The sequence below is a fragment of the Esox lucius genome, chromosome 1 (assembly GCF_011004845.1).
Source record: "Esox lucius isolate fEsoLuc1 chromosome 1, fEsoLuc1.pri, whole genome shotgun sequence".
Taxonomy (NCBI): Eukaryota; Metazoa; Chordata; class Actinopteri; order Esociformes; family Esocidae; genus Esox; species Esox lucius.
Window position 1 is genome coordinate 14,334,787 of NC_047569.1, and position 7,105 is coordinate 14,341,891.

Sequence of the window (7,105 nt, forward strand, 5' to 3'; positions counted from 1 at the left end):
AATTTAAAAGGAATTTGTTTCAACAGGAAAGCATTGCCTTCTGTAGAGCTGGCAAAGGCATGATTGGAAGCTACCGGAAAAGTGTGTGGGTGGGTGGGGGGGGGCATATTGCAAATAAAAGAATAAGAAAAAGAAAACGCTCTGTAAAATTGCAACTATTTACCAGTAGCACAAATAAAAGTTCAGGAATGCCCAGCGGCGGTGCCCTGCTGGTCCAGTCTGCTGTGTGAGTGACAGGCCAGACTCTGTAGCCGGTTCCACTCGCCATGCCTCAGACGCACCCTGGGCTGGGCCCCGGCTGGAGGGACTTAAACCTCATAGGGTCAGACAGGATCAATAACCCTATGCCCTGGCATCAGCCAGTCAGCAGGCACGCTGCGGCAGGGCAGCCAGGACCAAAGCTTGACGTCTCACCATGCTCTCTGCCTGGCACGCCACTGGCAGTGCAGAGTAGGTGTGGTGGGGCAGGTGTAGGTCATGAGTCCGTCTGGTGCCTGGTAAGATGCGCCTTGGACTATCAACACTCTACAACACAGTGTTTTTTCACGTTGGTTAATCGTTTTCAGATGTCTGAGGGCATAGCCTCCCCGCAAACAGAAACGAGTCATTGAGAACATCAGCAGGCTGTGTCATCGTAGGCCTTTGGATGTTGCCGCTTCGCCGGAGTTCCTCTTCAGTACTGTAGGCCTGTACGGTAAAAGAAATATGCTGAACAACACTACTGTCAGCAATACATTTCCATTTCGACATTTCACCAAGACCCCAACTGGCATGATCCTTCATCACAGAATATGACCTACCTTCATTTCAATGGACTCCTCATGCAGGTACCACAGCAGAAAATGAATTGCTGTATTCATATAAAGACAATTTCTATAGACTGACAATCAGCCAATGGAATAATTACCAGTAATCTCTTTGTCATGTTAAATCATGTCCCCTGCTATTCAATTTAGAGTGTGCCGTTTATTCACACAGACAGAAGTCCTTTTTAACTCCCTTCTCATTCTGCACACACTCTCTCACACACGCACGCACACTCAAGATCTCCAACTAATTTTCTTTCTCACAGACACACCTTCCTCACTACACACGAGCACACACGCACGTGCACGCAGGCGCACACAAACACACACACACACACACACACAACTAGATGAACTTCTGGTGAAGTGAGCAGAAAACATCAATTAAACATTTTCATTTATTTCCCCCCAAGCCATTACATTTGCTGACATAAGTCATTACTTGTGAGTAATTGTAGCTCTGCTAATATAATTTAGGGATCATTATTTAACCAGGCCTGTCTTTGGAGATTGTAAGGTACACTGCTTCTCTGTCCAAAAGTCAAATCCCTGCGGTGGGAACTACACGCTAACCAGCACTCCCTGATTCTTAAATTAAACTCTGCGGCGAGACGAGGGAGAGGGAAGAACACACAAACACACACACACAGATACACACACCCACCCAAACACACACTCAGACAGAAAAACACATAGGAACAATACTAACCCCAATAGGTCAATTGCACAGTGCTGCATAACGTAGTATTAAAGTTGACGAAACAAAGCAATATCTTCCAGGCTCCAATACACACACACACACACATACATACACGCAGCCTAGCAAGTCCATCAAATAGGACTATCCCCAAATCAAATTGAAGGTGTTGCTGAAGGTGTTTTTCATTCCTGTTGATTGAGAATCAGCCAACTGAACAACAAGGAAATAATACTCCCTTTGGCTACAATTGAATTAGACACACTTTGCCACTTCGTGTAACATGCCATGTAACAGATCTCAACAAGCTCGCCTGGCTGTCATGTCACCGTCACACCTCAGAGGAGTGTCAGATTGGAAAGTCATCCTAAACAGATAATTGTCTGAGAATGGCAGTGACAAACAGGAAGACAATGTTCAGGCAATCGTCACTGTCCCTTTGGAGGTCTCACCAATCATGAAAGAAGACAACACAGCAGACCAATACCGGGCGACCTTGGGCTCCGTCATGAAAGTCATTATGTCTTAGTGATTTACGGATTCTGGAGGCTCCGGTGCCTTCCAGCCACGAACACCTGACCAGCCTCTGACCGACAAAAGGCAGAGGATCAGATTACCTGACGCTATACATTAACTTGTTCTTTATGTAGCGGTGACACACTGTTATTAAAAACATTCCCATTGTAGCACTATAATATTAATAATGACATTAAACCAGAGGAACAGGGAACGGCACAGGGAACAGAGGGACAGCAAGGGTGGGGGGGTTGGTGTAGGGAGATGAGGTAGTAAAAATCCATTGGTCATGAACAGTACAGCTATAGATTAGAAGTGGGCTGTAGATGGGGGGGTGACGGGGGTGGCTAGACAATATCTTTGGGCATCTGGGGGACCTCATAACTTGACACAACAGCATTCAAGTTCATTCCAGCAGTTGCAGAGAACAATGAAACAAGCTTGGCATCGTGCACAGAAATACACTAAACACCCCCAACACACACACAAATACACACAGACACACACAATAGCACAAACACTGGGAACAAAACAGCAGCACAAAACAGCCGGCATCCCCCACTGAAGAGAAGAGGGGGGAGAGTGAACCCCATAGTCACACACGCAACACCCGAGGGGGGGTCAGGGGTGTAGAGAGGGGAGGTGGAGGGGCGGGGGGCATTGCCCAGGGCAGTAGAGAAGAGGAGGGTAGGGAGCCTTACAGTAAGTTAGGTATCCTTGTGAGGATGCATCTGGAGGTCAATTCTAGCAGGCTGCTGCCACCGCCTGAGGCAGGCGAGTCAGTTACTCAACATAACTGCAGTTTGCAGCACCAGGATGGCAGAGTACAACTTAGCGCGGCTCAAAGCTCTGGCCCCAGACCGGGCTTCCCATCAGCCCTACATTACTGTGTAGGGAAACAGGTGGAGGAACCAGTAAAGGATGCTGTGTGGTGTGACGCTGGTTGATAGAGGAAGGCAAAAGACAGCTGCCTGGCGGCCTGCCCTAGCTGCTTTGCCGCTCATCCGACGAAAGGTGAGACGCAAGTACCTAGCTCTCCATGGGAGAGCAAAACCGGCAATCAATAAGCAAAAACGCACACAGGTGTCAGGCGCACGCACGCTTGCTCTGTATCTGCCTCTCTCAAACTATGGGGTACTTGTAGGAAGAGGACGTGATAAAAAAAAAAAAAAAAGCACAGCGATCCACCTACACACCACACAGTAACCTTCTTAAAAATATATACCAATTTCCGTGCTCTACCGCATTTGGACCGTTTATCCAGAGCATTTGTGAATTAATTAATAGATAATTAACGGATAATTGCGACTCCGCCCCAAAAAACGTCGGCAAAAATCTGTTCATGGGCTAAACAAGACTGGAATTAATTTTCCACCATATAATCAGCCTTCAGAAGAAAAAAAAGAACATCACATGCGCGTGCGCTCGAACACAAACACACATACATACACAAATAGACACTGTTAATGCTCTTCATGATCAACGCCCACGGGATACTAAACAGGCAGACCTCAGAGCGTCGTATGTATTTTCTCGTCTTTCTGTCCCACATCTTGTCGATAACGATCTATATCACTCCCGAGCCTAAAATGATGTCGTGCGTGGCTGCTGCATTTGAATACTACCAATTTATAACACAAATGTATAATCTTGTTAACGTGACACATGCATTGTTTGTATGCATGAAGCCTTTTCCACTCGCATCAAGTATATTATGTGTGTCACACATTTTGCCCCGTGAAAAAAGGAGAGCTCGGCTCTGAGCACGTTCTGGGCCAGGCATTTATTCTTCGGCTTGTATTAATGAAGAATCATTTATTTTGGTGCCCACATTCCAGCAGTCGGGCAAGCTGCGTTGTGGTGCTTATATTTAGAGCGTTGCTAAGATAATACCACTTGATCCATTGCTTGAACAATACTTTGCTGCAGTGCAAGCTAAGGATATACAGGGGTACTGGGCTTTGTAATGCGTGCAAAACATTTAAATATCAACCTTTCTTCTTCAAATAATCATGTGAGAAAAATGTCACTGGATAAAATGCTTTCAAATTAAGGTCCGCGCGCGTAAGTACCCATTTAAAGCAGATAATGGGGTTGTCGAACCGTACGATACGCTACAACTATTCTATTACCTAATACATCAATTAGGCTATATTTTGTATTCTATATAAAAACAAATCATTCCCCTTTCAAAATCTTTATCCCGGATAGCAAACCCCAATTGTATCAGTGAATGTAGGACTATGTACAAATGCACCTGCAGCCAATCAGTTCATATTGTGACAATTCAAATGCATCAGAAAACATTCGCGCACATGCGTATAATTTACGCTCCCTGATATTTAAGTTTTGGCATTTGTACCTCGTAAATGCATCGTTTAACTTTATACGGCCCCTACACGACGCTGAGAATGTCCGACTCGTTTAGCCTATTTCTTACAAGGGGTTTGCAGCGCCACCGAATTTAGTTCTCACCCGCAAGCTGTGCAGATTCCTTCATACCTGGCTGGGACACTGTCCTGTAAATATGAAACGCAATCTCGACTAGCTAACCTTATTTCCAAAAACAGTGGGGTTGCAACATTTCAACAACTTTCCGTTTTCCGTCACCTGAATGGAAACTGTCCACGGTCCACGCTGCACAAATAGGCTACATAGTATAGAACACTACCCTGTCATAAACATTTGAATTAGCTACCAACAGAACGGAATTCGAATGAGAGGACAAGTATGGAAAATATCTGCATTTTTCATGGTTAATATTTTCCGGATCCATACTCTGCCACTACGTTCCCATCAATTTATCCTGTGCAGTTTAAAAACCTGCAACCCACTAAATCCGTTTACCGCATTCCAAGCAATCCCCCGCCCGCACCATTCACTCACTGAGTAAAGCATTCAATGAATAGGACCGCTCAACTGCTAGGCTAGCTAATGAGTGACTAGGTTACTAAAACTTTAACGATTTCTGCAGAAATTATTTCTTCATCTATTGAAAACGAATACAACTTACCCTTTCATTCTGTGGTAAATCCGTTTTTGCGAAACTCGTAGCTACTTTGAAGTATCCATAGAAGTTGGAAGGACAACTCGGATCAGTCCAACAGCAGTAAACCGCGTTGCACTAGCTTCCACTCGGCAATGTGCTTGCAATCTGCTCTTGTGCTGCTGGAGCAGAAGCACAGTAGAGAGGGGGTGCGGGGATTGGGGGCGCGCAGTGGTGCACGGGCACAGCGCAGCCTACCGGAGTACAACTGGAAAATAAATCACCGTAAGCTAACGAAATAAAATAGGAACCAATGCGCTCACATCACCCAGGCCAAGACCAAAGTCAAATTACGGTCTTCTGAACTTATCAGTAGGCCTATTTGGTTATTGATTTACTATAGACATTTTACTCTGCAAGGCATTTAGTCTATTTTAAACCAGACAATTTAGGCCTACATGTGAAAAAACGACATATATTACTGTAATATCACCAGTATGTGTTATGAGATGTTTTATACATTACAACATATGCCTTATAGTTGATACTTGTTCATATGCAGCAGCTACTGTTGGCAGGCCTCCTTTCCTATCCCTATGACCACATTACCAACCAGTGATCTAAAAACAGCAATTTACAAACTTTAGAAATCAGATGTCAGAAGTCACTCCTGAAAGTCGTAATAAAACCCCACAATGTGCAGTTTTCAATGAGGTGTCACATCAGCAGTTTTCGTCTGGTCATGGCAGTTATTGCAGCTGTTTATAACTTGTCAGAAATGCCCAGATCAACTAGAAAGCCCATCGCAGCCAAAATATTTAAGCTAGATTTTGTTGGAATGTTTGAGTTACTGAGACATCACATGAACACACATGACACTACATGACAAAATGTGTAGAATTGCAGGAAATGTGCTTTAAAAATCTTCACCCTGTGGCATCATGAATAGCCTGCATGAAACAGGAAATAAGCTTTACATCTGCAAACATGTCTCTCTGCCAACAAGAGAGGCATGGCCAGTCTCTGTCAAGCAGAGTGCCTGAGGCTGTACAAAGAGTGAGCAGTTGAGAAAAATAAAAACCCATTCATTCTATACCTGTGCAAGGCTACTATCCAGTACAGCCAGATATATCTGGGACTTTTTACAGGGCAGGTAGAGACAGGGAGAGGTGGAGAGAGAGGGATTGTGGACAGAAATAGTAAAGGGAGAGAGATAAAGAAAGAAATATAAAGAGGGTAACAGAGTTCTGCTGATTAGGGGATATAAAAAAAAGCTATAAGGAATACCCTGTCACATCGTAAAACACTGTGCTTCAGCTCTCGCCTATCAAGTTCAGACTTAGACTAACCTTAGGACATTCATGGAGATGTGTCAACTTAGTCTATGTGCAGGCAAAGGAGAGACACATTTTCATCTCACTGTCCAAGCAGTCAATAAACAGGTGATGCAAGACTTGAGTGAAGAAAGATGGTTTCAATAGATGTGAGAATTAGAGGTTTAGATGAATTAAGATGCATTCCTGTGCAAGTACACTTCCAAGATCTCAGTAATGCTTTTTCACAAGAGCTTTAACAATATGACAACATTATTATTATTATATTATTATTATTGTTAAATGTGCAGTGCCTTTCAAGAATGACAGTGTAGGCCTATAGAGCTAAACAGCTAAGGGATCTCTTGGTTTCAAATACAATTTATTAGAAGTTGTATATTTAATAATCTGTTACAAATGTAGACAGAATTAGTTCTTCATTTTTTTCCCATATAAGAAAAGAAACAAGAAGACTAACATAGAATAGAGACATCAAAACAAAGTGCAGACACAAAACAATACAACTAACTAAGTTTGTCTATCAGCGGGTGAAAGTAAGCTTAAAATAATGAGGTGCATAACTCCTTACCATCAATAGGGGAATTTCTCTGAGGAAATCTAAGTAACATTTGGCTTTGAAAACATTCATTCATTTTTAGTGAACTCAAAACACGCTGAATGAAGCAATATGTAGGTGGTACTAGCAGCTGCCAAAATACACTGACACAGAAAAACCTATTCTTGTCTCTGCATGTTGTTAAAGAAGATGGCCTGTGTTCTCACTGTT

The 7,105-nt window shown here is 43.4% G+C and overlaps 1 protein-coding gene across 8 annotated transcripts in view; it reads right to left on the reverse strand.

The window, feature by feature from the left end:
• fat3a (FAT atypical cadherin 3a) overlaps nt 1-5,214 on the reverse strand; it is a 159,536-nt gene extending 154,322 nt beyond the window's left edge. For 6 of the 8 annotated variants that reach the window (XM_029119359.2, XM_020048494.3, XM_029119354.2 and 3 more), the window contains exon 1: nt 5,033-5,202. The gene's annotated coding sequence lies outside the window, so the exon portion shown is untranslated. Of the gene's footprint in view, nt 1-5,032 lie in introns of all 8 variants that reach the window. The other 2 variants (XM_020048500.3, XM_034291599.1) reach the window with 2 other exon arrangements.
• Between the last annotated feature and the right edge of the window lie 1,891 nt (nt 5,215-7,105).